Here is a 9106-nt window from a genome sequence, read left to right as displayed (position 1 = left end):
AATGTGTTAAACAACATATCTATGTTCCTTCCTTTCAACTGCTTGCCATTGTCGAAGACTATGGCGGCTGGTATTCCGAACCTGCAGATAAATTGCTCAAACAAGAATTTAAAGACATCTGTGTCCCTAATTCTTACCAAAGCCCTTGCTTCCACCCATTTGGTGAAGTAATCCATAGCCACGATAAGGTACCTTCTTTTCGATGTCCCCTCTATCAAGGGTCCAACAATGTCAACTCCCCATTTGACAAATGGCCATGGGCTGATGACCGAGTTAAGCTCCAATGCTGGTGCTTTAATCTTCCTGGAAAAGCGTTGGCATCTTTCGCAACGCCTTGCTACGTTCTTTGCATCTTCGTCCATGCTTAACCAATAGTATCCTTGCATTTTGGCTTTGATCGCCAAAGACCTTTGTCCACTATGATTGCCAGCTTCTCCGCTGTGTATTTCATGCAGTATTCTTCGACCTTCGATTTGTGAGAGGCACCGCATCAGAGGTCCAAGAAATGACCTTCTATATAGTATTCCATTTCGTAGGCTGTACATTGCTGCCTTTGATTCGAGTTTTCGAGCTTCTTTAACATCTGCGAGGAGGGTATCTTTGTCAAGGTACTGGGGAATTGGGATTCTCCAATCGTCTTCCGCTTCGTCTTCGTTGCTTCCGTATGACATGGATTGATCTTCGTCAGCCTCATCGGCTTCGTTATCTGGTTCTTCCATTTCTTCGTATTCTTTCTCTTTCTCTGCTTCTCTCATGACCCTGGTCTGGATGGCCAGGGTTCTCTCAACTGCTGAGGTTAGTCCTTCTGTCGAAGGTTCATAAATTCTCCAAATTTGGACAGAGGTGGTATTTCTGTCCCTCAACATTGATGATATAAATGCTAAGGTATCTGTGTGTCTGTTGTCTTTCCGGCAAACATGCCTGAATGTGAATCTTTTGATCTTTGATGCATGCTCCTGTGCTAGCTTTAGGTATGAAGATAATATTGGATCCAGAGTTTGGTATTTGAGCAATATTTTTCTAATGACTAATTGTGAGTCACTAGTCAAACGAACATCCGATAAAACCAGCTCTTGTTCTAAGCGCAGACCATGTATGACTGCCTCATACTCCGTGATGTTGTTCGTGTATTGTTCAAATTCTAACCTGAATGCATAGATGAGTCGGTCTCCAGTAGGGGTTGTTATCACAATCCCTATGCCTGCTCCTTCTCTGTTTGAGGATCCATCTACGAATATTTCCCACCTTCATGAATTTTGCGGTTCCAAAAGGTATTCTGGTTCCGGCTTTTCTTCCTCCATTCCTGGGATGTCGTCTATCTCTGCTTCGTCATTCAGAGGTAGGTCCGTTAAGAAGTCTGCTAAGATTTGTGACTTCTCCGCTTTCCTGGTTTCGAAGATTATGTGAAACTGTTTGATCATGGCATTCCATTTTCCACTCTTCCAATTTTCTCCGTGCTGTCGAGGATTTGACTTATTTGAGCTTTTGTGAAAATTCGAATGGTGTGCGCATCGAAAAAATATCCTTAGTTTCTGTGTTGCCACTACTAAGGCATATATGAGTTGCTCCACCTTGGTTTAATTACGCTCCGCTGAACTGAGTGTCTTGTTGATGTAGTATACGGTCTTTTCTCCCTGCCCTTGGTCTCGTACCAACACTGCGCTCACAGCGTAGCTTGTTGATGCTAGGTATAGGGTGAGTATCTCACCTGGCTCCGGTTTATGCAGGATTGGTACTTATGCCAAGTACTCTTTGATTTTGTAAAAAGCTTGTTCGCATTCCTCGGTCCATGTAAACCTGTTTCCTTTCCTTAGCGTATCAAAAAATGCTTTGCATTTATCTGACGATCTTGATATAAATCTTCCCATGGAAGCTAAAATTCCATTTAGCTTTTGTACTCCTTTTAGAGTCTGTGGAGATGGCATCTCCATTATTGCTCTGACCCTTTCTTGGTCTACTTCGATTCCTCGCTTAGTCACCAGATATCCTAGGAATTTTCCTGAGGTCACTCCGAACGTGCATTTTTCCGGGTTCACCTTCATGTGGAAGTTCCTCATGGCTGCAAATATCTTCCTTAGGTCTGAGAGATGGTTTTTTGCTTCTTTGCTCTTGACGAGCATGTCGTCTACGTAGACCTCCAGTATTTTTCCTATCCATGGGTTGAAGATTTTGTCTACTAATCGTTGGTATCTTGCCCCCGCGTTCTTTAGTCCAAAAGGCATCCTTATATAGCAATAAAGGCCTCGTGGGGTAAAGAACGCAGTATGATCTTGATCTTCTTCCGCGAGGGCTATTTGGTTGTAGCCTGAGTATCCATCCATGAAAGATAGTCTTTGGTGGCCTTCGGTTGCGTTGACCAGCTGGTCAATATTTGGTAGTGGGTAGCTGCCTTTGGAGCACGCTTTGTTGATATTGCTAAAGTCGATGCAAATGCGCACGCCTCCGTTCTTCTTAGGAACAATGACCATGTTGGATATCCACGTGGGATATTTGACTTCTCGTATGAATCCAGCTGTAAGTATCTTTTGCAACTCTTTTTCTACTCCTTCGTGGTAGATGTCTGCCACTTTACGTATGCGTTGCTTGAACGGTGGTACTTCCGGTCTAAGCCGAAGGTGGTGTGAGACCAAATTTGGATCAATTCCTGGCATGTACTCCATTGACCACGCAAATAAGTCTACGTATTCTTTTAGTAACCTTTGTAGTTGCACCTCCTCTTCCTCTTCAAGCAAAGTTACGATGTTGAGCATCTTTGGTTTTACCTCCGTCCTGATGTTGATTTTCTTCATTGGTTCTACCGGTGAGCATTTGTTGCTGAGGTCGTTGAGGAGTGCTTTTATGTAATTGTCATTTGTCGGAGACATCTGCGCCTGGAGTGGCGGAGGTGCTTGTCTCCGGTGCTGAGACGACTTTGGGTACTAGGAGGCTCCATCCTGTACTTCCTTGGTGTTTTCCTTGCGTCTTTTTCTTTCATGCTGTTGAGCAGCAGTTCTTTCTTCGTTGAGTCTGATTTCGGCTAGATTGCATAGCCTTGCGTCTTGATGGTCACCTTTGATTCCCATTTCACCCATAGGTGTGGGAAGGCGTAGGTATTGATGATATGTCGAAGCTGTTACTCGTAATCTATGGACCCATAGTCTTCCCATGATGACATTGTAGGGTGAAGGTGCTTCCACTATGCAGAACCGTGTATTGGTTACTAATGGTCCTGCATGTACCTGCAAGACAATTTATCCTTTTGGTCTAGAGACTGCTCCATTGAAACCGTATATTTTGCAAGTGGAGGAATCCATTTGCTCCGCTGTCAAACCCATGTGTAGGTAGGGTTCATAAAATAGCACATTTAACGAACTGCCCCCATCAACGAGGACCTTCGTAACATTCCATACGTGTATTGGAAGAGTGATTACTAATGGACCATTCTGCATTTCAACCTCCTGGTTGACGTCCTTTGTTGAGAAAGTTAATGGCACGGCCATCCACTCATCTCAAGTGCTAGTAGGTGGTCCACTTAGCTTGAACACCTCATGGGATTCTATCTTCTTTCTATTTCGAGCTAACTCGAGGATATCTTCGAGCATTTCTTCTTGGCCTCCGTTGGAGAAGGTGATCATGTTGATGTATTTACCGTCCTGAGGTAGTTCTACCATTTTCTTTGGGGTCTCCTCAGTTTCCGCAGGTTGTAGCTGTACGTACTCCATAAATTTGCGTTCGTCGATGAATCTTTGGATCACATTGTGTAAGTGGTAGCACGTATCATTTGTATGCCCATAGTATTGGTGGTATGCACAATACTCCTTGGCCTCCTTCGTTTTTTCTGTTTGCTTTTCCCTAGTATTAGGGTAAGGAAAGCCTGGCTTTGCTCCTTGCTTAGGATGTGAGAGAAAGTTGTGTTTAGCTTCGTGTAGATTTTATCCACAAATTCTTCTCTTCCTTTGCCTATTTTTCTGTCTCCGTATTTGGATCGTTTGTCTCGGGAGCTAATTTTGCCCCCGGCTTCATTTTGTCGCTTAGGTACCTCCGGAATTGGTTCCAGAGAGTTAGTTCGCTGCGGAGTTGTTGTCGTCTTTGCTTGTACCCTGGGGTTGTCCTTCTGGATTTCTTTTAGTCTGATGTAGCGGTCTTGGACAACCCTGAGCTCGCCTTCGGAATCGAGGGCTCTGTTGTGAAGCTCCACGAAGATGGCTGAGGTTCTATCAAGTCCGTACTTATAACAGTTAATGCTAATTTCTGGATTGACTTTACCTATTGCTTGGCATGTATTTTGCCACCTGTCTGCGTACTGCATCAATGTCTCCCGGGGTCCGTTAGCTAAAGAAAATAGCCTATCTAACCTTGCCTTTGTTGATTTGTTGTACATGTATGTCTCCAAAAACACCGTAGACAATTGCTCGAAGGAGTCAATTGAGTTCGCTGGTAAGTTGTCATACCAGGTTAGTGCTGATCCCGTCAAGCTTGCAGGGAAGTACCTACAGAGTACTACCTCATCTCTTTCCCAATGGGCAAGGACACGAGTGTAATACCGTAGGTGGGCTGCGGGATCTGAGGTACTGTTGTATGCTTGGAACGTAGGTACTGGGCATTTCGGAGGGATGGGTTCCCTCAAAATGCGAAAAGATAGTGGGGACGTGGTTGCTTCTTGGAGCACTTCCTTTAGTCTTGCACCTGCATGGCCAGTTTTTAGGCCTTGTATCTCCTTTCGTATTTTCTCCATTTCCTCCATGACCATGTTCACATTGTGAGCATCTTTGGAAAATGCTTCGTCGTAGTAGGACTGAGAGGGATTGTATGTCGAGTCCATCTCGTCTGGATCGTGGTGCGCTCTACTGGTTCCCTTAGGTTGATTGACCTTTGGTGGGTTGAGATCCACCACTCGTCTTCCTGAGATAGCTCCGTTATCACGCCTCTTTGGTGGAGGGTGAGTTTGGGAACCTTCGATCTGTATGTCTAGCATACCTTTGAGGTTCTGGTTCTCTTGGCCCATTTCGTGCAATGCATCCTCGTTCTCATTGTTACAGAGTAATAAAGCTGCTATTTGTGCCGCCATTTGATCTTCATTGTGAGCTCCACCTCCATGAGGAGTGATGTCAACTAGATCTTCAGAGTTTTCCACTCCTTCATCTATGATTGGTGCGCCTGGATCTATCTGAATTGGGGTTAAGTTTCCCAACCCTCGTCTCATAGGAGCTAAGGTTTTGGGTAACCTTGCGTTGGCCGCAGGTGGCTTTGTATTGGTAGCATGCTCCGATAACGGCATGTCGTAGATTGGTTGAGCTCCAGATGTCTGCCCCATCCCTTCAGCAGGAATAGGTGATTTGTTAGCAATTGTTCTTCTTGCTATTTCACTTTGTCCGTCCTCTGCTTCATTCCTTTGATTTGCTTGAGACGGCTTTTGGGATCTTCCTATGGTGATTGCTAGTCGTGAGCTTGTTGGTACGTCATTTGGTTTCTGCATGCCTTCGGCTTTTGTGATCCTGCGGTCACAGAAAAAGCGACGAAATCTGCTACATGGGTACCTTCGTTAAAAGTAGAAATTTATGCTCTGACACATAAGACGACTAAGCAACTTTTTCAGAAAAATTATTGAATAATGTCTTTGAAAGACATGTATTAAATGTTTATGACACCCTTGGAAAAGACAACCTTAAACGTTGAAAACCAATAAAAAAGGGTGTCAGATCTCGTGAAAAACAAGGTTATTAAATGCTTTTAGAAGATCTTTCTTCCTTAAAATCTCACTGAGATTCCTCTGTCAGTCAAAGGTTCTCAGATTTGAAATATGCTTTGTTGAAAAAGTTTTGTTTTAATATAAAACAAAGATTTTGGCGTTTTGTGAGTATGCTTTTGAAAATTTTTGTATAGATCTGTAACAAGGTACTTTTTTCGAGGCTATGAACTCAAAAAACCTACACAAACAATGGATGAAAAGATCACTAAAGATTGAGATTCATCGCTTTGGAACACAGATCCCTTCGTTTCAGAAGATGCATAAGTTAAAGGTAAAACTGTGTCTAAACTCAGGTTCGTGAGAAAAACACGGTGGGCGCCAAACTGTGACTACTCGTTTTCCCGTAGTCTACGTAATGTATACAGCTCAGAGGATCTGATGCTAAGTAGTATCGATACCTCTGTTGAACTGATAATGCTAAGTAATAAAAGATATTCAAGATCATAATAATAACTAAGAATACAAATATAATGTAAAAGGTTCTAAATTATCATGAGACATAAGAGATTACGTGGTTCGACATTTTTCTACGTCCACGGGGTAATGAGTGATTGTTTTGTATTAAGTTGTGGTGGTTACAAGAGATCTTAAATGCTTCCCAAAGTAATAGAGAGAACTCAAGTTGAAGTAATACTTAAGTTCTAAACATTAAAGAGGTATAAGCTTAAGACTAGATCTTCTCTCCTAGCTATTGAATGCCTTTAGTTTGTTGGTGAGGCTTGGTATTTATAGCCCCTTATGCTCCAGGTATATATTTGTTGTCTCTGAGTCCATCGTTTGCTGATATACCTTTTGTACTAATAGTACCTTTGTCCACCGCATGCTTTCTCTAGTCGCATTCCGCCACGTCAGCTAACCCACGTTACTTCGGGAACTACCCAACCTTAGCACAGGTTGTACCTTCGTTCACCGCCAGCTTCTTCCAATCGGATTCTTCCACGCCTTCTCTTTCCACGTGCCTTGATTCATGCGTGTAGATAAGAGATTTGTGCATTTAATGCTGATTGGATGTGTCACCTACCTATGTCCCTTCGCCAGCTGCCTCTTTGTAGACTAGGCTTTTTTACTCTTCTCATCTCAACCGTCGAGGATTCCTTTCTTGGGGCGAGATAAAGCAGATCTGCGGAGGTATTCTTTTCTACTTAGGTTTCTCTGTCCAGCGAAGGCTACACAGTTGAATTCGTACGCGGCCACTAAGATCGTGACACGTGCTCCATAGAATATTGGTATTCACATTGTGAACAATAAAGTCATGCAAACCTCAAGGATCTGGAACGGTTACACTCTTATCAAATAGAAGTCTAGATCACTACCATATCACTAGAAAAATATAAGCAAATCAAAACCAAGTATTTTAGATATCTATCTTGTAAAATCACAAATTCTAAGATAAAGAGTACTTTGTGATTTCCAAATATCTTGTTCCTGAGCTATAATTCGAAAACTATAACGATCAATCAAAATAAGATTCAGATAATAAAGATGTATCAGGTAAAAGAAATCCTGGTCGAATCCCTTAGTGAAGTCTTTCAAGATCGTAACTTAATGCAGTTTCACAAAGAAGACCTAGATTTTAGAGGACGGTTCTAGCCGCAAACAGAAGTGCCAAGATTGAAATTTTAGTGTGCATGGAGTCCTTTATTCATATTCATGAACATGAATTGGTAGCTTACAAATAAAAATGGTTTGTATATTAGTTTCCATGTTTACAAATTGTTTTGTAATCAAGCAAGCTTAACTTCTCCATATAGATTATCCATGTAAGCATGTGAGAAACTTGCTCTGAATCACAAAGGATAAATGTGCACCCGTACGCTATACACCAAGTGGTTAGACCAAGAACAATGGTTAAGTAGTTTTGGAACCGACAAGCATATATTGAAGTATAATATCACATGACCAAAATATGTAGGTGAATTGTTGAATATAGTTTGTGAATAATACGTCATCTCGTAACTCAGCACCCTTTTGTATTTGATAAGTTCATGAACCGTGCAAAACAATTTGTGTACTCAAATACAAAAAAGTATCATGGAACCTTTCAAAATCAACCAGTTCGTGAACTGCATAAATCAGTTCGCGTACTATTGAAAGAAAAATTTATCTGAGAACATTTTAAAATCGACCAGTTCGCAAACTAATAAAATCAGTTTATATGCGCGAGTTAATTGAGATTTAATTTATCAAGTCTTTATTTTAAAAGCTCGAGTTCGCAAACTGAGCAAAACATTTTATGAACATAAGAACTAACTTGACGAATTATTATTACTTGAATTATTCTTCGCAATGTTCATCATAATACCGCAATGTACATCATAATACTAAAGTCATTCAATATGTATTCGTGGATAGAATGGTAAATACTATGAGTAAATAGGATAGTCAGTCTTGATAAAGTTTCTGTTGACGTCGTTGTTCTATAGTCTTAAATCTTCAAGGTCGATTGGGGAATTCTGATACTCAATTACCATGCTCTATTCGAAGTTCGGGACTGACTCTAGTAGACTATAAATCAAGATGTAGTTTTGATCAACTAAATTTTATAACAAGCTTGACATACCAAAACTTGTGAGTTTGACTGAGCGATGCTTTAGTATCCATGAAATGAAGCTGACAGTTTCAAGAAAATTAGGATTAATCATAGGATGAAGAGTAATATTAAATAAGGCACATGACCAAGAATGAAAATTGAAATTCTATAGTTGGTTAGACAAGTCGGGATTAACAAAGTTCCATATTATTCAAGTAACAATATATTCAACAAATAAATCCTGAATAAAATTAACTTAATTACCGCACTGAATACACATGGTATCCTGATGTTCAGAGAACTTAGCCACTTTATCCTTAGTGCGCAAATAACTATGAATATATTTTCACAAAAAATGATGTATTCTTGGTGGAAAATATGTTAAGGTTGTTTTTAGTTGTATCTCTAACAGTATCGTAGTGAACACAACATTTATTATATTTATCCTCCAAGTTTTTGTATCCTTATCAATGATCTCATTCCATAGGAAAGAACCATGTTTGTTGACATCATAGATTAAAGGTCTTTTTAAAATATTTTTCTTTTAAGAATTTGGGCCCATAAATAATTGGGGGTTCTATCGTCCTCCAAGCCAGTTTAGTAAGAGAAGCTTTATTTAGAACACCAGTTTTCTAATGTTTAAAAATCGTAACGCTTTTGGTATCCCAAACTTTTACACTAGAAGCCTCTCTCATTTTTTGTTTTCCCAACCAAAGTTTTTGTGGTCCATTTTATCGGTGATTTTCCGAGGCATGAAAAATAACTAAATGATGACTAGTCATGCTTCATAGCACATTTGGTTTATAATGATCGTACCTGGAGTGAATGTACCTTAATCGGTGGGATAC

Source organism: Papaver somniferum, chromosome 6, assembly GCF_003573695.1.
Source record: "Papaver somniferum cultivar HN1 chromosome 6, ASM357369v1, whole genome shotgun sequence".
Classification (NCBI taxonomy): domain Eukaryota; kingdom Viridiplantae; phylum Streptophyta; class Magnoliopsida; order Ranunculales; family Papaveraceae; genus Papaver; species Papaver somniferum.
This window is presented reverse-complemented; position numbering follows the sequence as displayed.